Raw genomic sequence first — 22,637 nt, 5'->3', positions numbered from 1 at the left:
AATGGTGTCCAAATCTACAACTTGGATGGGTGCCTATAATGGTCCTATATAATACTTATGGTGATTTCTGCTATAAGAGCATGTGGTAGTAAGTTAGGATAAAGTCCCAAGTGATATACTTCATGGATGTATCATGAGAGTAGTCATTGTAATAGCATTAGACCTCCTATGAGCTTAAAATGCCTGCCTAGCTGGCCACAATTTAAGTGAGTGTGAACACTTATGGCCATGTATAATATAAGTGAATGTCTCTCATAATACAAGTATACTCTTCCATTGTGCAATAGAGTCTTGCTCTTTCTAATCCTCTTACTAATCTCTCTCTCTCTAATGCATGCTAGTGAGTGTGTGTGAGTGAAGTGAGGTGAGAAGAGGGATGAGTACACGTAGTGCAACTCGGCAGTGTGACAATGCTCATGGGAGACACGGTGGAATTGCTTCTCAAGGAGTTGTAGAGCTTGGAGACCTCAAGGGTTAACGAGCTCGGCCATTGGAAAGATCCTCACGATAGTCGGTTCACCAGGTAATCTCTTGTTGCATGTGTTTCAAGGGGGATTAGGGTAAGACATAACAAATATTCAAACCATATAGTCTATTCTTACCTCGAACAAACCCTTGTCCACCAGAAAAGCTAATATTCAAACCATCCATGTGGCTTACCCCAGGAGGCATCTCCATGGAAACACACACACACATATATATACATATACATATACAAGTATGTGTATGTATGTATGTAAATTTAAAAGCATACATATGTGTATGTATATATGTATGTATGTAAATTTGTAAGCATACATGTGTGTGTGTATCAATTTGTGTGTGTGTGTGTGTGTGTGTGTGTGTGTTTAGACATACATACATACATACATATATACATGCATGCATGCATGTACGTATATTTTTATATACATAAATAAATGCATACACACACATACACATACATACATAAGAGAATATGTATGTATGTATATATGTATGTGTATATTTACATATGTATACATATATATATATATATATATATATATATATATATGTATATGTATATGTATATGTATATGTGTGTGTGTGTGTGTATGTATGTATGCATGTACACACAAACACATACATACATACATATACATATATATATATGTGTATACATATATATATATATATACCTACATATCAGCAAAAACTTTTGAGCATCCGAGCAGTAGTGAAATTATCCCCATTAAGAATTGTCTTCCTTAATTAGTTTCTCAAAGAATATACATAATGCATGTTAAAATACAAAATAAAGACTCAAAAATACATCCTTCCTCAAATGTTCTCAAAATCTCTTTACCTCCTTTCAATACCTTTTTTGGTGAAAAAATAGGTTTTGTGGATTTCTTAAAACCATTCTTCTCATTTTTTATCTTTCTTAAAAAAATTACACTGTATGTTTTCAATATAATAAAAAATCAAAATATTATAGCTTTCCCTAGAAATTATGAGAGGTCCTTCCAATGGAAGCAAGGGTCATTCCCCATTTTATGAATTTTGGGGTTTCTTTATGTGGATGAGGAGATCTTGGTAGCCTTGTTCCCTAATACCCTACCAAGTGGTTGCTTCCCTAGAAATTGCTTTGCTCTGCAAGGTTATACTCCTCTAGGAAATCCATGAGAGATTTTGTGGCTTCATGTGTTATTGTCAAGCATAGAGTTACACTCCTTGGCAAATTGGTTAGTTGCATGGACCGCTTGGGCCTCTTTGGCTTTTTCTTGCTTGAGCGCGTTTAGGAGTCGGGGGTCTCTTTTGGCTTCATCATCATGAGCCTTGGTTGTCTCAAGGGCTTGGTATTGAAGATGTATGGTATCCATGTGGGATCCTCTTGGGTGTCTTCGATTAGCACAAGCTCATTTTAAAGCATATGGATTTTATGTGTGGTAGTCTTGACTCGGCTTCGAGCTTAGCATTCTTCTCATTTGTGGCCTGAAGCAATTATTGGGAATGGTAAAGCTTCCAACCCTCTTGTTAGATGTATGCATCCTAACTCTTGAGCTCTTGAGCTCAAAACGCTTCTTATGTTGATGAGTGTTGACATTGGAAGTACTAGGGGGAGCTATAAAATCATGGGCCAGTTCCGATGGAAAGAGATGGTCAGGACCAATCTAGAGCATCCTTGAGGGTGTTGCGGAGGTGTGTATGGGATTCTTCCAAGGGTAAAAGACCAATTGAAGTGTATGTGATGGAGGTTATGCCGAAGACAGAATTCATTATAGATTTGGGAAGGATAGTGGTTGGAGGTGTCTCATGGGTCATTGTTGCAGGGTGACTGGGTGGGCATCGACAAGTTGGGCTCCATGTGCCTCTCCTAGAGGTGGGTCAAGTGTGAAGAAGGCTTGAGGTAGTGCAAACATCACTGGTGGAGACAAGAGGAGCTTCTCCTTGTGTGGAGGAATAGGGAATGTAGATGGTGGGGGGTGGCAAGAGGTTAAAGTTGACATGGTTGAGCCAATGGGCTTGAGCCAACACCGAGTGGCCAAATAAAGGTTCCTCCATTTGTCGATGGAATGTGGTACTGCAAGAAGGAATAGGCTTAACGAGGTACATGGATACGAAGTCCTTTGTCAATGTCATAACAAAGGATCTTTGTGAGCATATGTATGCAATGTACCTTACCCATTAAGTCCTTATTAAGAGCTTTGGATCTCAATGGCAGTGAAGGCTTCGGCCCAATTCGTCAATTGGCTGGAAAGCAACTTAGCGAGGATGATTTAAGGGACACCCTATTATGGCAAAGGTCATGTGCCTTCAAGTGAGTGCAAAAGGTGAGAACACAAAGCCATGGAACCCATTACAAGACAATTATGTTGTCAAATTTATGCCCATTGGAATTGAGGCCATCATGAAGACTAGGTGCTAAACCTCTATCATGGTTCCCTTCCCACTATGGAATTTGGATATATGGGCCGAGGGATTAGGGCTCTGTACACTAGATCCTCACTGACAAAGTGACTTATCCAGCATCTTAATTGTTAAGATATCATGCTCAATTAGTGCTATGGAAATTGATGACCTACCTAGGTGATAGCTTCCGCTTATGCGACTGGCATGGTTGGGGAGATTATGGTTAATATACCACTAGTGGACTACAAGCTGTGGTTGGTATAGTTATAGTGCCAATTCATATAGTCGGGTTTACACTGTGGACCGAACATTGTACTTTCCCTTATAGTATATACTCTTATCTCTTTACTTTATGGTTGTAGAGAAGAGAAGAAGATAGAAGAAAATTCAGCCATCCATCTCTCTCTCTCTCTCTCATGCGTGCGCACGTGCGTGTGTGTGTGTGCTTGCAAGGAACTCACAATCTCCCTCTCCCCCACATTCTCTTTATGGTATTAAAGCTCTGGTTTGAGTGAGAGCTAATAAGGCAAGAAAGAGGCAAGAACAAGGCAAGAAAGGAATTGATACATGGGTAAGGATAATTACATCTCTTTCCCTCTTTGTTTTTGGAGCAACACCTTTGGTATCCGCGTGAGAGTTTCAAGTAGATAGGGAGTTCATTATCTTAGATTGAGGCATCCTCCTAGGTGAAGGAGAAGGCGATAGGTTATGCAGTTAACTATGTTAATAACTGACTAATTGATAATTTTAGTATTTCAGTGCAATTTGGGCATATTCTAGGCCCCTGTTAAGGCTCACCCCAACCCTCCTTGAAACACATCCAAAAAGAGATTACTTGGTGAACCGCAACTGTCGTTAGGATCTTTCCAATGGCCAAGCTCGTAACCCTTGAGGTCTCCAAGCTCTACAACTCCTTGAGAAGCAATTCCACCGCGTCTCCCGCAAGCGTTGCCACACTGCCGCATTGCACTATGGGTCCTCGTCCCTCCTCTCACCTCACTTCACTCACACACACTCACTAGCATGCATTAGGGAGAGAGATTAGCAAGAGGATTAGCAAGATCAAGACTCAATTGCATAATGGGAGAGTATCTTGTATTATGAGAGAAATTCACTTATATACATGGCCATAAGTGTTCACACTCACTTAAACTACGGCCGATCGGGAACTTTAGGCTCATAAGAGACCTAATGCTATTACAATGACTACTCTCATAATATATCCATGAATTACATCACTTAGCACTTCATCCTAACTTGCTACCACACGCTCTTGATGAAGCGGATATCGCCATAAATACTCCGTCACACCATTATGGGCGCCCGTCCAAGTTGTAGCTTTGGACACTAGTGCTTGATATCTTGAATGTATGACCCTTGGTGTATCTATCGTGACTCCTTGATGTAAGATAATGGCGGTAGCTCTTGTTAATCCTAGAATTGGATTAATAGCCTCGTTTTACCTTTGTGAAAGTTTTTCACAACTATAAAGTGTTATGTATACAAAATTTCTAGTTTGGTGCAAAGTTACAACAGAAATTTGGTTGTAGGACAGTCTATGTAAAGAATCTAAGTGATACAAGTGTTGGTGGATGTATATTTATGTGTATGGTTCACATATAGTTATTGTATAACATGTTTATAATACCGTAATGTTAGAGATTATAGGTTTACTGCATGTGCATAAGTTTTTGGAAAGTAATACCATTTGATAAGTTGCTACAATTTGTAATCATGTCTGCTAGTCTATCCTAGATTGTGAGCAAAAAGTTGAACAAGAATAACTTCCACGCATGGAATCAGGATGAGGCCAATTTCCTTATGGGAAAAGGATATTAGGAGTTCATCACAAGTGGTGAAAAGGAGCTAGAGATTGGTGAAAAAAAATCCAACACTTAGCAAAATTGCAACCATATAAAGCATGGCATGAAAGAGTGAGAAAGGTACTATACTAGTTGTCTGCTAGTGTGACAAGCTCTATGATTGTGCATATACAAGATACACAAACCCTTAAGGAGTCTTGGGACACCTTGGTAAAGATGTATAAGCACCCAAGCTCAAAAGATGTAGATCTTGGGGAGGGGTCACTCATAAATATGTAAGTGTAGCACATAGGCTCAACAAAAGGGGGTTTTTAAATCCCTTTTTAACAAATTTTTTACATATATAGAAGGGTACAATTTAAAGTGGGTATTTACAGATTGAATAGAAAATGGATGTGTTTTATTCATGAAAAAGTTACAAATAAGGGGTTTTTTAATTAGGCCTTATAAACACACGTGATATAGAGAGTTTACATATAGTGAACCCCCTAAGATGTAGTAGGAGCTTCATAATGTGACTAGCTGAGTATAAATGATTACTTTAGTGAAGGTTAAAGGGCTTACAGATACCCTTGCTCTTCTATTGGATTACCAACAACAAATAGATGAGGATGATATGGTTTTGGTGGCCTTGAATGGTCTTGGAAAAGAATACAGAGCCAATTTTAGATCTCCATTGGAGTTCGGGAGAACTTTCCTAATTTTTCAAAACTTATCGCTCTAGTGAGAAGATGAATATTAGGGGAGGTTCATCCTCTAGAAATTTAAATGAGCATGTCTTCTACTCAGATATAGGTAGAGGCAGAGGGAGATCATCATCTAAAGGCTAAGGTGGGGGCCATTTCGGAAACAAAAGTCATGGGCAGTAATAACAACAAGAATCAAATGTATAGACAAGTGGAAGAGGCTACTCTAGAGGTAGAGAGAGCTAGAGAGACTAAGGTGCTCGGATAAGAAATCAAAATGCAAATAGCATAGAGTGTTATTACTATGGCAAACCACGGCACATGGCAAAGGATTGCAAAAAAAAGCAGAATGGTACCAAAAGTGGAAAGTTACAGCAAGAAGGTAACTATGCATCATCAAGCAAGCATAGTGAGACAGAAGTGAGAAGTTGTTTGAGATACAACATTAGTTCCACAACAGGAGATGTGTCAAGATTTAATGATGTTGGTATGTGGATTTTGGTGCCTCTAACCATATGACCAATCATGGGAAGTGGTTTAGAGACATTCACATAATGGAAAAACCAAGTTATGTGGAAAAAGGTGATGATACTACACATCTCCCATTGTATGGGAGATAGAATAAGGAAGTGTACTCTAGCAAAGGTAAATGTCCTAGCATACAGATTGTAATTATAATTGGAGGAGAGGTTGACATCATCACTCTAACTATGACATATGCTAGCACATTACACCTTACTATGAAGTGAATGTAATGCGATAATTAGTTACACATCATGTATATAGCAAAGGTAAATGTCCTAGCATATGGATTGTAATTATAATTGGAGGAGAGGTTGACATCATCACTCTAACTATGCCATATGCTAGCACATTACACCTTACTATGAATACATGAGTTTGGAATGAGGTATACATTTTGAGATTGTGGAAGTGAATGTAATGTGACAATTAGTTACACATCATGTATATAGGAAACACAATGTGAGATATAAATATATATCTTGGTGTAGTTGATTTTTTTAAATAAAAAAATCCAGAAAGGTACATTCGATTAGAATTGTCTTTCCTTTACTCATGTAAGCTTCTTATCTTTTTATGTAAACTATTTCATTGCATGTCACTTTATCACACGACCATTATCTTGATTGCTCTTCATACTCTTTAACCTTCATTAGCTCACAACTCTACTTTCATTATCATATATTTCATTTTGATAAACCTAATACATTCAAGAGACGATCATCAATTAAACTTTCTTTCTTTGTAACCAAATGAAATCCTTGATTATATTGAAGGGGGCTAATAAGTTCCTTATTATGATAGACTTTTGAAAAGAAGGAAGAGGGAACATTGACCTTGACAGAGAGGCAACCACAATTGAGGGAGCTTGGGGAAATCCCCAGATCTAGGAAGAACTTACCTGCATGGTAGGATCATAATGAGCAAGTGTGTGAGCATTTGAAAAATGGGGTATTCACTTTATTAGTCCCATCAGTCCTGCAGCCAAAGGAACCCAAGCTAGATATATTATTACAGCAAATGGATTATTACACCAAGTGGGCAAAAGCTAAAGCCACACGTAGTAAAGCTGATGCTAAATCAACTGCCAAGTTTTTTATATGAAAACATCATTACTCATTTTGGATGTCCCCGCGCAAAACGATCAAGCAAGCACCAACAAAATCTTGTGTGCTATATTGACTAAGATAGTAAATGCCAAAAGGAATGATTGGGAACAAAAATTACCATCCACACTTTGGGCTTACAGAATAGCATACAAAGTGGCCACTAACAACACACCCTTTCAGCTCACTTATGGTCTTGAGGTAGTCACACATTGACCTCAAAAAACTAGAGGAACAACAACTCAATGCAGTTTATGGCCTATGGTAGAAAAACTACGACGTAAGCAATGGTTTGACAAACAATCTCTAGGATAAAGACATATCCATAGGATTTTTTGTCCTCTTTTATAGTGTAAAAAATAGTAAAAGAAAATTGAAATACAAAGGACTGGGACCATTTAGAGTTGTAAATATCACACCTCAAGGATTGGTAAGGCTTGCCACCCTTGAGTTGAAATGCAAGAGCATGTGAATGGTATCAAAGTCAAATGCTATTATGGACCCCTAACGTACAATGCATTAATGCAATTTCACAAATAACAAAAAGCCAAAAAAATAAGTTGAACTTGAAAAACAAAAAGCTAGGCTAGAGGCCTTAGCAGCACGACAAAAGAAACAGAGATTTCTGTCCACAAGGTCAATCTTACAAGTGAGATGGAAACCAAACCTATCATCAAACCAACTCGAATTGAGTTGGAATTTCCATAGAAGGATCACCTTACTATGTGTCTTGCTCTTATTAATATAGGGCTTGTCACAACTTGATGTCATGGGAAACATGGGTACCCTTGGTCATCCACAATTGACACAAGAAAATGCCTACATTAGAGGAGTGAATAACAAGAAAATGATTGCCAGTGGGAGTCTAAAGGCAAACATAATTTGTTGGTTCTAAACCTTTGGTATCTAAAATTTTCATCACACCATCAGGCACACACCATCAGGCATTATGTAAGAGTCTCTAATCCTTGGAAGGGGATGGATGGCTACTCATGAATGCCAAATCAAATGGCGTCTAAACAACCAAGTGACCTTAGAGTTACCCATGGGAAAAGTCACCCTACCTCTTTTGGATGGAAACGATGAAAACGATATCCCATTAGAGCTAACAGATCCTAATCTACCCTCCTCATCAAAAACCAAGCCTCCATCACTCATTTTTAACTCCAGTGAAATGCCAACAGTGAAGATTAAGGAGATTGTTGCAAATATCTCCCTCAATATCAATGTAGGGTCCTGAACAACAGAAAAAATTCCTACACAAGGAACAATGTGGTGGGTTTCCAAGGAGTTATTAAACACTCAAAAAAGCTATACCATTACCACTAAGAAAGAGAATATTCTTGGGGTAGAAAAACAAAAGACAAGCCAAAAGAAAAACTATCGATATAAGGCACTAACTTCAAGTAGTGCCTTATATCACAAGCCAAAAGAAAAACTATCGATATAAGGCACTAACTTCAAGTACAATTCATAAAATATGGGTGCTAAAGAAACTATTAGAATCCCATAGATACTATGGGGGAAATGACTATGTATGGATTCCAAAGCATAGTCTCAAGGCAAAAACAACTATACAATCTGAACCCCATATATCAAGGGAATCCAACAATGGGTTTGGAGACAAAAAAACAACCAAGATAATGAAGTGCTTCATGTAACCACAAAGGACATTGATAATCATGAACAAACATCAAACAAGCCCCCAACAAATGAAACTTGTGAGGATATTATACTCTCTTGTCCTCCCAAGCTGGATAATGTACCAACTCCGTTGTATCAAGAGAGGGAAATTCCAAAAAAGGAGTACCGAATTATGTTACAAAACAAGAAGCCAACCATCATGCCAAGCAAACAAGATACAAATCAAAAAGTTCAACAGTCTGCTGCTACAAAAGTTGCACATGATTAAAGGTGGACAAAATCTTGTTCACCTAACACACATGCATCAGTGACCCTCTCCTCACAATTTTCTCAATGGTTAACTCGACGCTACCACACACCGGTTGGGAGCAAAATTTTGTTTTCAAACTTTTCCCCTTATACATACCATCAACTTAAATTATACATATACATTAGAGGGGAGAGAAATTTATAAAAATTAAAAAAAAAGAATACAATAAAGAAAGAGAAAAAATATAATAATTAAAAATCATTTTAAAAAAAGATAAATATGCAATGTGTGCATCAACATAATAGCCAAAAGAATGGTTAATAAGCCTTCAAAGGGTAACTTGAATGTAGGTCATGGGGGACTTCTCTTGGATTGACACGAGCATACCCTTGCTGGATGCAGACTGCGTGGAATGATACTATCAAGGGGAGTTAAGTATCCCACCTTTCCAGACCCACTCACGTTATTTCTATGCGACATTAGGAGAGATGCTACGAGAGTGCATTTGTTAACTTGTTTTTTTTGTAATTCCATCCCATTGCACCATGCCTTTCTTGTTGTAAACTTTGCATGCTATCTCAGCATCCCATTTATGTTGGCATTGCTGCACATATTTTTGACACTATGGGAAAAGACTACTTCAATCTATGGTAGGAGAAACCCCACAAAGACATGATGATATTAGTGTGTCCTACCCTGTTAGTGGGCCTTATCAAGTAAGAACTCAACAAGAAGAACTTATAGAGAAATGGTGAAGGGAAAGGCATTATGCACTCACACCATCATTCTATGACATAATGTCACCATTTGTTTGTGCCTTTTGGGAGACACTGGACCAATTTCAAAGATAGCTTCCATGGATAAAGTTACATTATTGCCATGTGCCACCGGTGAGACCAAATCTCTTGGAGCCACCCAATCACGAGGAAGATGACCCTAGTGACATAGAATCACCACATGCTTAGTAGCTATGGCTGTTTGAGGAGACAAGCTCTTACGCTAAACACTTGGCTAAAAAACTTTAAGCAGTTTTAATTTTCATAATTTATCTAACATTTTGGTTTTATGTGTAGAGTTTACGAAGTTTTATCACTCTAAGCTTTAGAAAACAAATGACTGTAAACAACAACACAATCTTCGATTACTTTAACATGTGTATTCGTACTTACTTACTTTGTGCTAATTATTTCTTAATTATTTGTTGACAGTGTGTAAATTAGCTAGCAACAATAAACTGGTCTAAATTTCCTATAGTTTTCTACTTTATAATTATTTGCTAGGATGCTATAGCTGAAGGAGTATGCCAAGTTCTTTGACTTACTTCTAGTACAACCACTGTAAGTGGGAGAGTTGTAGTTTACTTAAACGTTCTTACTATATTATATAAAAAACAAAAAACAAAAGACCAAGAAGATAACCGTTGCAAAGCCTAGGTCTTCATGGGGTGGGAGCTTGTGTCTAAACAATGCTAAAAGGGCTAGAAAAGTCAAAGAAAAACAAGTAGGTAAAAGATAAAAGATAAAAGAAGAAAGAGAGAGTTGAGAGTAAAACATTTCCCTACCACATAACAGCTTCACATATAGGCTAGTATGATTGGGTTGGTTTAACTAGAAAATAATATAGAGACTAAGTTCATAACCGTAGACATGCTCTTAATAAGTCCTGTTTAAGTTTTGATTGATTAGTCCTATTCCATAACCTAGCCTGAGAAACAATGATTCATTTTAGTAACAAACTTAAGAGATGAAGACCAATTGTATTTGCGATATGTGCATGTGCAATTATTATTGCTATGTTAATGTTCATGTTTATGTGTCTACTTCAAATAACATTTCAATGTTGGTCTTCTTAACTTGCAGATCTAATGAAGGATGGTCAACACACTTATCTTCCATATATGGCATCAACTTATCTTCACCCCAATAGATTATGAGGATAGAATCTACAACAAAAACACGAGGGTGGAGTATTGAGAAAATGTTTTTCCAACATATCTATCTCTATCTCTCTATCATTGCCATATATAATCATTATGGTTATTAATAGAGGTTGAGAGTTATTAATTAAATATATGAAAATTCTAGTTTAAATGAGGCTTTTACAATCATGTTGGAAATGATATTCATATGGTTATTCTAATAAATCTTTAAATTTTGTACAAAATATTCTTAGTCTTAACATTGAGACTATTATATTAGACATATGGCTGAAAACCAAAAGCACATGCTAGTGTTGCTTCTTGTTTTAGATGAGGATCCAATTTAAATATTGTTCGACTTGGGTGAAAGCCAGAAAGCACCTTCCGTCAAGCAAGGCAAAGGGCCACTAGATCTTACATTAACTCAATGGGACACTCCTTATAGGAACGGCTTCTAGTGCATATTTACTAAAGTGTTTAAAAATGTGACTTGCGTTTACTAAATTTTTACTAGTGTATATTTATTAAAGTGTTTAAAAATGTGACTTACACTACTGAAATTTTACTATGATGTTTAAAAATGGGACTTGCAATGGTTCTGATTAGTGGAATTTTACTCGATAACATGAAATATTTTTATGAAAGTGAAATTATTTTATTAAGAATATTTTCTATTAGAAATTTAGTTAGTGTGATCAAAACTTTGTTAAATCTTTGTTGCAATTTTAAAAATCTCAAGTATGATTCATAATCAAACATGCTAAATTATGTATTAAAGTTGATTATATTTAAAAAGGGACTCAAGATAGTCCCAAATTTCCTAATATGGTGTTTATTTACTATATACTATAGAAAGATAATGTATATGTACTATTTACTATAGAGATATACAGACTACTTACTATAAGAATATACATATACTATTTACTATGGAGATTTACATATACTATTTACTTTAGATATGTACTTATATATAGAGATGTACATACTATTTACTATAGAAATGTACATTTCTATTTATTATAGAAATGTACATATACTATTTACTTAGAAATGTAGATTTCTATTTTAAATAGTATATGTACATTTCTATAGTAAATAGTATGTACATCTCTATATATATGTATATTTCTAAAGTAAATAATATATGTACATTTCTATAATAAATAGAAATGTACATTTCTATAGTAAATAGTATGTACATCTCTATATATAAGTACATCTCTAAAGTAAATAGTATATGTAAATCTCCATAGTAAATAGTATATGTACATTTCTATATATTATAGAATTGTACATATACTATTTACTTTAGAAATATACATATATATACTATTTACTATAGAAATGTACATATACTATTTAAAATAGAAATGTACATTTTTATTTACTATAAAAATGTACATTTTTATTTACTATAGAAATACTATTTACTATAGAAATGAACATTTCTATTTATTATATTATTTACTGTATAGAAATGTACATTTCTATTTACTATAAACAATGTACATAGAAACTCCAAATTTCCTAATATGGTGTGTATTTTACTATTTACTATAGAAATGTGCATTTTTTATTTACCTATAAAAATGTACATATACTATTTCCTATAGAGATGTACATTTTATTTACTACAAAAATGTATATATATTATTTACTGTAGAGATGTACATATTATTTACTATAGAAATATACATATACTATTTACTATAGAAATATATATATACTATTTATTAGTAAACAATATGTACATCTCTATTTACTATAGAGATGCACATATACTATTTACATTATACTAGAGATGTACATATTGTTTAGAAATATACATACTATTTATAGAGATGTACATATACTATTCACTAGAGATGTACTAGTAAATAGTACATGTATATACTATTTACTAGAGATGTACCTACTGTGCATTCTTAGAAGTAATGTACTTGCTAGGACCACTATCAAAATAGCAGACACGTTGATTTGTCACATTGACATGCATACATCATGGACATAAGAGTTATAATTGTAGTGCACAATCATGTCCATAGTTGATTGATTCCTTCTTACTAGCGCCACTTGGTGTTGATGCATCAACAAGAGCCATGCCTAACTCTTTCTTCTTCTCCTTCTCTAGCCTTTTTCTACATTCATGGAGAAAATGTTCTAGCTTCTAACAATAGTTACATTTTCCTTTCTTCTTAGGCTTTATCACCCCCCCTTCTCAACATCCTTTCCAGAAGACTAGGCTAATTCTGCCTTTAGCTTGTAGCCACCCTAAGAAAAGGCTTTGGCTTTACCTTTTTGACTGGCAATGAATGCATGATCTCCCACATGCATACTAGTTCACCCTAGTATGAACCTGGTAAAGATGTTGAGAACAGTAGACACACGAATGAACTTTCTAGATAGGCCTTATCAATACATGTAAGCTGCTCTCCTGCTCTCTCTGAGATCTTTGATCCTTGTGAGAAACTCATCCATTAAGTATCTCTCATTGATATGCTTGAACTCTAACTGCTTACACAAGTAAGCCACTCGTGCCTTGTTATGTACTTGGTAAAGTGCATTGTGAGCTTGCTTTTACATGAGCGAATATGAGGAGTAATGCTCCTTTTCACATAAAGTGTCACCAATGTGCATGCATGTACATCCTTGCCATCCCAACTTGGTTGTTCCATTGTGGTAGATGCATAATTGGATATGCCGTAATTACATCTGAATTGGTATCACCATCCAATGTACCTGTACTATCCTATGCTCGTAAGACACGGTGTACCTTAATGCCAATAACAACATTCCAAAGCCCTTTGGCAATCAATACAACATGACACATCATATAGGACCACACGAGGTAATTGGTCCCGTCATGCTTATCCTCAATAAAAATTATCCCATAAATACATCATTACCTACCATTTCAGCTTGCAAATAATGAATCTTTGACACAAAATGAAAATATCCAAACAACCTATAGGTACTGTCAATTCCCACTATATTCAACCGAGATGGCTACTAGTAGATCATTGAAGATGAAGAAACTTGCCAAGTTTTTGAAAAATGGATGAGCAAAAGTTGATGATAATGATGATGATGCTGACGAAGCTGTTGATGATGAGCTTGAAGATGCGATGTCGACGATGACAGCGAAGCGACAATGAAGGCCTTGTATAAAAAACCAAAAATCAAACAAGCATTAGGGAAATTATGAGCTCATTTCAGGGCCCTCTAAGGAGTTTCATGCTCTTTCTCTCTCTAAAAAATGGGGCCATGGTGAGCCCTATCAATCTTATGTCAAAACTCCTCCATGTGACATATCATTAAGAAGCTTATGATGAGTATATTTCAAATATACAATCTCCGCGCAACTTTCAAGTAGTAATGTTCAATATACACCACAAACAAGATTTAAGATGCCAAAAATGTAACGTTTCATGCCACATGATATCACTTTTGAAACCACTTTTTGGGGAGCTTCACTATCATATGTTAGAATCTCGTCATGTTATATACCATTGGAAAGATCTTGAAGAGTACATTCTAAATCTACCAACTCCAAAAAATTTGGAAATGATGTGCCCAAATTTCACCGTGGCCCCATTTTTTTGAGAGAAAGAGCACGAAAATCCTTAGAGGGCCCCAAAATGAGCTCATAATTTTTCTAATGATATTTTGGACTGACACTCCTCTGAGATGTTTGCATAAACCTTATAGCATGCGAACGAGCTTGAAAATGTGCCCAAATGGCACAAAAACTCTATTATAACAGCACACAATAGGGTATACCTTCTCCACCTAAGAGGATAGATAAACAAAAGAGTAACTCGAGGAGGTGATGATGAGGGGGATGTGTTGATGTTGGTGTATGTTGTTTTTTCATAATCAATTTCTTAATTGTAATCCTAATTTTTCTACACACGCACACACACACACACACACACACACACACCCACACCCACACATGCACACACACATGCACATCCACACATGCACACACATGCTCATCCTTGTCCTAACATTGTGGGTTTGTATACCCACACACACACACACAAGGACACACATGCATGTATATGCACACACACACATGCGTGCGCATGCACACGTACACCCCATCCCCCCATACACATACAAACCTCACACACATATACACATGTATACACATGCATGAGAATGCACATGCACACACACAACACATACATTTTTTCTAATGAACTCAGTGCTAGCCTATTGCCTATTGAAACTATACGTGAAAACATGCTAGAAACACCCTCACTCACGTAAGCACCCCTCATAAATTTGCAAGCTTTAATGAAATTACATACACACACACGCGCGTGTACACACATGCACAAATAATATCTCTGTCACAACAAAACATCAAAATATTGGAGAAATATTCATAGTGGCCAAGAGCTTGAGTACATGTATCTTAAGGGATCATGCTGTTACTTGTAATCATCCCAAACATTAATCAAAGTTAGAACAAAGCATAGTAATAACCATTAGTGAAAGAGCAATATTGTAGAGAGTGACAAAATTAAATGTAAGATCTTCTTTTCTATATTCATGCTGCCAACATTAAACTTACAATTACAAATAATGGTTACTCTTTAAATCTATAATTGATACTTGAAATCTATAACTGACACAAGTAAAAGCAACAAGTATTCATTGAGCCAATCAGATGAGATAATTGGTTACCTTAAGAAACTTGACTAAGCAATGGCACTCATAGCATCACATACACTTACAAAACATGACAAGAAAGACATTTCAATATATTAGTCAGCTTGCGAACACGGCTGTAGTGGAGTGGTTAAAGCGGACGAAGTCCCAGCCACAGTGGTGCGGGTTTGATCCGTGCTTTCTACAGTGTTGCGTGTCCTTTTGTAACCGGAGTTGGGTGTGTGAGTAGTGCATATAAACCGGAGTTTCTCGCCAAAATTTTGAATATATATATATATATATATATATATATATATATATATATATATTATATATATATATATATTAGTCAGCTTATTTGTGCTAATATTGCTCTTGTTGGTGTCACCTTTGCGATTGATGATGTTTGTGAGGAAGTTAGTCATGGACAAGTGGTGATCCTTTCACTTTTATCGCTCTTTTCCATGCCAACATACCGAAATATCGACCAATGGTGATGAAACAAATGTGTGTGTGTGTGTGTGGGGGGGGGGGACCTTACCCGCATGTTTGCAAAGTTTCATTACCATTGGATGATGCTCAATTGGCTAGGTAGTGTCGAGTGTGCATTTTGCAAGTTCCTTAAGCCGTTCACTTACTTCAAAGGAAGCATGCAAAGAGATACTCATAAGTGTTTCATCAATAGTCAATATGATGTGCCTAGTCCCTTAGTTTGTGAAGTGGAGTTGAATTGCTCTTCTTCATGCCATCATTGAGATGCCAATATACCTAGACGAGGATGCGCATGGTCTAATAGTGGTGAATCCCAATGACAATGCCAAATTTTATCCATATCTGATGCATGTACGTATGTGCTTGAAATCTCCATTTTCATCTTTAGATTTGAGCTCTAGAATGTGAACGAGTGGTGGAAGGGCATGAGCTTCTTGTCTATAGGCCATAGTGTTGTGGCAAGAGATTGGAAGGATCCCACTATATCGAGAAAACTAGTAATGAAGAAAGTCAATAATCTCATTATGCTCTTGTAACAAGATCGGAATATGAAAAATAAGCATGAAAAGTAGAAAAAATATGAATGTATCTCTAAGAGTTAAGGTAATATATAGAAAATCCATCACGTAGCAGCATAAAAGTCGGAAGAGGCTCAATGTTCAAGACAACATGTTGAAACAAGTGTCCTTTGGTACTTCACAGTAGAGCCATAAAAGAAAAATCATGTGTGAGTGTGCTAGGCTATCGTTCGGATTCTCTCCTTGTCACACCAACCTAGGTAAGAATTAATAGAATAAACATGAAGGAAGGAACAAATGTGTAACCACCACAAAGGTCATTTCTGGGTATGTGCGACCAGAATAACTAGAATAAGAACAAGCCTTTGAGCAAGCACTACTCTCAAGCTCAAAGAAAAGAGGTTTGCAGTAAAGTATTACAGAGAGGAGGTAAGAGAACCATCAGCCTAGCAGAGAAGAGGTTTGCACTGAAATGCTACAGAGATTTGCACTGAAATGCTACAGAGGTTTGCGCTGAAGCACTATAAAGAGAAGAGGTTCGCAAAATGAAATGCTAGAGAGAGAGAGAGACGTGGACCATAGCTCAATACCTTGAGAAAAGGTGGCCTACACCAGTCCAGCAAAGCTGGTAAAAAAACTAAAATACACCGTCAAAGTACGCTAGTGCATTAGCAGCCTTAATAAACTAATGTTTTGTAGTATATAGTGGCTTATCAACAGTTTTCCAAAAAAAAAAATATTTCCCCCCCCCCCCAAAATGGAAAACCTTTATCTAAAAATTGTGAAATTATTTATAAAGGAAAATCTTGAAATTTGAAGGTTTTTGTTCTATAACTATTAGTACCTTCAAGTTCTAAATTTGATTCAGAAGGTATTTAATATGTAGGTGCACACTACACTAAACTCTGGTTTTTTTCGAACATTGCTTATCAAGCCATTGGAATGGCATGCATATAAGCCATACCACTAAGGTGTATTGATACTACGAGTTTGGTGCATCACATGTAATGGATGCAGTCCAAGACCTAAGCCTACCAAAGCTCCAAATTGCTCCATAGATATAGTTCTTAACAAACAGAATGTGAAAGACTCTTCTTTAAATGTAAGTGTAAATGAAGATTACCCTTCTTTTAAGATAAGCCCAAATAATAGAGTTTTCAAGGCACTTTTCCTTGTTGATATTATTAGAAAATACTTACTACTAATAGAAACATTAAGTGAACATTAGGAAAAAGAAAGGTTAGATAATGCTTCAAGAGAATGTGGTGTGTGTGTTACTGTGTACAATGGATGTACATATGATTGTACAATGTATGTATGTGTGTGTGCCTGAGAGAGAGAGAGAGAGAGAGAGAGAGTGCATGTGCACATAGGTGCATGTTGAGGGGCTTTAAGGGGGGTTAAAAAGGGATTGAGTTTTTCATGGTTACCAATTGGCATCGAGAGGTGTTAAATTTCCTTCTTTCACCTACACTGAAAATAAAAGTAGGAAGCAAAAAGTAGACATATCATTTGAGATGTACAAGCTCAAAGCCCAAGTAACTACGTTATTTGAGGGTGTAAGCTCAAAGCCCAAGTAACTACGTTATTTGAGAGGTATAAGCTTAAATCCCAAGCTCAAAAAGTAGACATATCATTTGAGAAGTATGAGCTCAAAGCCCAAGTAACTATTCTGTGTTATACTAAATGTCATGGTGCTTTACCCACTATATCAAGTTTGCAAATGATGATGTGGCATCGTGCCTCTAGACTCTTAATGTTGGAATCTTATATCCAAACAATGTTACTTTAAAAATTAATCTCAATAATATGTATGCCTTTGAGTTACCTTGGTTAGTATAAAGTTGGACAGAAAATAATTCCATGATTATTTATACAAAGTGATGTGCAGTATGAATGACAATTGTTTGTCTTTCAAAAAGTTAAATAGGTCAAAGATGGCTCGATTAACTGCACTAAGCTTGAGTCTAAATTAAGATGTTGAATTGCATTTTCAACATAATGTGAAATGTGGCATCATGTTGTCATGAGCATGTTATACACATCATGGTGTGACAAATGAGTATACTCGTATGCTAATACAAGAAGTATAAAAATAAAAATGTCTTAACTAATAGAAATTAATCATATGCTATAGTTGCTATGACTTGCTTTCATGTTTGTAATTGACCAAAACTTTAGAGTAATTCCCTCGAAAATTATCATTTGCAACCAAAGTCAAAAAAGGAAAATATTAAAAATGTTCACCTTATTATTCCATAAATGGAAGTGTTACATGTCATGAAAATGCATAGAAATCATGATAAGACATTTAAGGATTAGAAATCATGATAAGACATTTAAGGATTAGAAATTGAAGTTATTGAGGGAAACTTAATATTTTACTGAAAAGTATAAGTTATCATTTGAGGCAAGAAAACTATGAGTCCAATCTAAAGCTCTAACATAAGTTTGAGATAAAAACATCTACACAAAAAATATCATTACATTGAAGCCTATCAACACTTTCAAAATTAGAAAAAATTTCACACCATTCACATATGTCGAAACTCTTAACATCATTATCATGTGTCATCTTTGCATTAAGACACTTGTCATGTTTTTAGTTAATGTATATCCTTTATATATTAAACAATCCTTACAAAAGTGGATGGGATCCACTCATTGATATCCAAGGTATAGAAACTTGTTTGAATTTTTCAAAAACTTTATAGCTTAAAAATGATGTCCTAGTTTGATGAACAACAAAGTTGATACCACACGCACACTTTTTTAAAAAACTATTTGATAATGATGAAGGTGCATGTCTTTTCCATATAATTAAAAAGTTACAAATGACAAAAACATCTAAACTTAAGCTGAAAGTTGAAAGTTGAAAGTAAACTATGTTTATTTTCTAGATTAGGATATTAAAATTAACACTTCTTGAAATTTGTATCACTATTTCCATTAAGAAATGGAAAGCAACTCATTATACTTTTAAAAAATTTAGTAGTGTAAAACATAATGCAACATTATGCTCAAAGAATCTTATACATTTTAATGTCATGCTATTGTTAATTAGAATATGTGGGTCATTTATCTTCCCATAACATGTCCTCAAGGAATTCACTTAGCATGATTGAAATATATTCATTACCAATCAATCCCCATAAAAGATCTTGTCTCTACCTGTTTTGGCCTAGAGAGAGAAAATGTTCTAGAGAGAGATAATTAGGTTTTTAGATATCTTTGGATGGAAAAATATCCCTTCTTAATAAAATAAATCCCCCCCAAATAGAAGTTTAAAAAGAAATTCCTAAAGTGCATTAGAAATAAATTATAATGTACACAAAAGACCTTAGCCTAAGGGCCCCTGTTTTCAGAAAATTTTGGATTAAGGTCCAAACAAAGGTTTGACAGGCCAATGAGATTAATCCAAATGTAAGGAGGAGTTAAATTGAAGAATAAAATAAAAATCCCCCAAAAATGAGTAAATACTCAAATAAGATGAAGAGTGGACTAAGGACCGAAGAAAAGAATTAAAAAACTGAATTTTGACACCTCAGTGTGGGGATCTCCCCCCATGAAGTAGGCACCTTTTTCTCATCATTACCCCTAATTTTTAATCAATAAAATGAGATATTTTCATCTCTCCTCTCTCCTGTTTCAAATCTTGATCCAAAAAGTAAGCTGAACTGACCCAAAAATGGTCAAAAATTGACCAAACTAATCTGGAAAATTCTAGAATCAGTTTGCTTGGTTAGAGGCTCACTTCTGATATGAAATTCTAAATTTTGATCAAAAAGTTTTGGGGATACTGATTCAAGAAATACTCCTTGTATTCAAAAGAAAACCAAACAGAAAACTTGCTTAGAAACCTTGTTTTCTTAAAGGACTGTCTTACGCCAGAATGCTGGAGGGAGCATTTGGTATATGTTTTTCTAAGGAAAGTCCGGTTGCAACAGAAGCTGGCGGGGAGTGTTCAAAGGACGGCTCACGCGGCAAAGCCTGCCCAAGTCTTGACCAGCCTCGGTATGGTTGAAAAATGGTGCGCTTCCGGTACGATGGACGAGGGCCGATGAAGCGGTCCCTGAGTGAAGTGCCAGGACACCTAAGAAGGATCCTAGAGGGTTCTAACCAGGAGATGCACGGGCTCGCGGTGCCTATGACACCCATGCGTATGTTGTGGAAGATATGTATGATGGACGAAATGATTATTATAATTTGTTACTGGATCTCGTTTGCTGACCACTTGGTCTCAACGGAGAGTCCAGAGTGATACTGTTTTTTTTTAAGAAACGAGGGACTGGATGGAATTTTTGAGTTATGACATCTGTAACCAATAACTGTTTGTCAATGGATTATTTTATATGTTAAAGTTTTAAAGAGGAGTGTGTGCATATCTGTATTCGAAAGCAAAAGTTAAGAAAGGCATTCAATTATGGGTGGGTGAGTAAATGTCTGGTTCTACCGATTCTAGTGGTTGGGTGGTTAGGAATATGCTTAGAATTCGAGTAGTTAAATAAAAACCTGAAGAATTTCTCAAATGAGTAGATCAATGGCTGTGCCTGACTTCGGTTAGGAAAAAAGCGTTGATTTCCTCAAATGATTAAATCAACGGCTGTGCTTGATTTCGGTTAGGAAAAAAGCGTTGATTTCTTCAAACTAAGTTAGTGATAGTTTTCCTTCTATCTGGTTTAATCAAGTGAAGGATAGTAGTCTCTTGACCTTGTTAGAAAATTCATTAAGAAAATAAAAAAGGTGGAATCATCCCCGTTTTTCGAGCAAGGAAAATTTTCCCGGTTTCTCAAAATGACCACCAAATTAGTTTCGTGTCCGGACATTCGAGAGCGAGGCCCCGAGTGGGAAACCCTGCCCCGCGTAAGAGGAAGCTACTTCCGCTACTAGCAACCGGGAATCTGGTGCACGGAGGGGGCAGAGGGGTCTCACAAACAAATACCATGTGTGCAGAGCATGTCCTTAAGGGATTCACTTAGTATGATTGAAAGACACAACACACAACATGTGTGCATAACCACTTATCAAATACCTTGTGTGCACATCATGGTATATGCAACAATTTTGGAATTCATATACCCTCTTATATGTGGAAACCTACAAATTAAGACCCATGCTGACATGAAGTACTTAATTGTATCTACAAGTTACAACAATCATAGACACCTGAGCATATGAACTACTGTAAAGTGTAGTGGGGAGTGCATGATTCAAAGAAGCACGAGGGTTCCACCTTTCCTCCTCCAAAGCCTCTTGTCCCTCGTTCCTCCCTACTTAAAGCTACTCAAAGCATAGGTTTATCGCATCCTCCCAATGTTCTGAAGCCTCTTGTCTCTCCTTCCTCCCTACCCTAAGCATAGGTTCATCATATCCTCCTAATTTTCCAACCCTAAGCATAAGTTTATGACACCTAATCTATGCTCCTCTCTCCAAAATATCCTATTTTCACCCTCCCACATTTCTCTAAGTATAACACACACACACATCCCCCCACCTATGCCCACCATCGCCATTAACCCTGATTCCACTACTAGCCTAGCCCCCTATTCCCATTCTTGCTATCTTTTATTAACCCTATGTAATAAAGAACAATAGCAAAAGCAAAATAAACATGATACAAAGGATTTAATTGTAGAAAGAAGTGGAGGGTAAAAAATATTACTGCTTGTAAACTTTGATTATAAAACTAATGGCCGTGTGCTCCGATGATTATAAATACTGATTAGATATCACCCGTGTGCTCTGGTTAAGGAGCTTTGATGGCAATCTAAACAGAATTCGGACAAAGGATGTCTTGCTTACAAGAGTGCTTGAACACAATGAACTCGATGATGAAGGATGTCTTCCTTAGGATGCCAAACTAGTCTATATATAATATCCAGGATTGGCATGGACATGGGTGACTTATTGGTCCAAAATGACCAATTGACCATACCATCTGACTAGGACCATATTACACTATAACTAAGTCTAAGTCCCATAGGGAGTCTCATAGAGACTTAGCGCAGCTCCCACGGCCATTTGAGATCGTTTGGACCCTTAAACAGCCCTGCAACTCAAGAACAGTGTGTCCTCATAGCTCGCACAAGCATGCATCTTACTTGGTAGACTGCCAAGTCTGCATAAGCCATCTCCAAACCAT

Source organism: Cibotium barometz, chromosome 8 (assembly GCF_041138505.1).
Source record: "Cibotium barometz isolate CiBa-2024 chromosome 8, ASM4113850v1, whole genome shotgun sequence".
Lineage (NCBI taxonomy): Eukaryota > Viridiplantae > Streptophyta > Polypodiopsida > Cyatheales > Cibotiaceae > Cibotium > Cibotium barometz.
The sequence above is the reverse complement of the archived record's forward strand: the minus strand, read 5'-3'. Positions refer to the sequence as shown.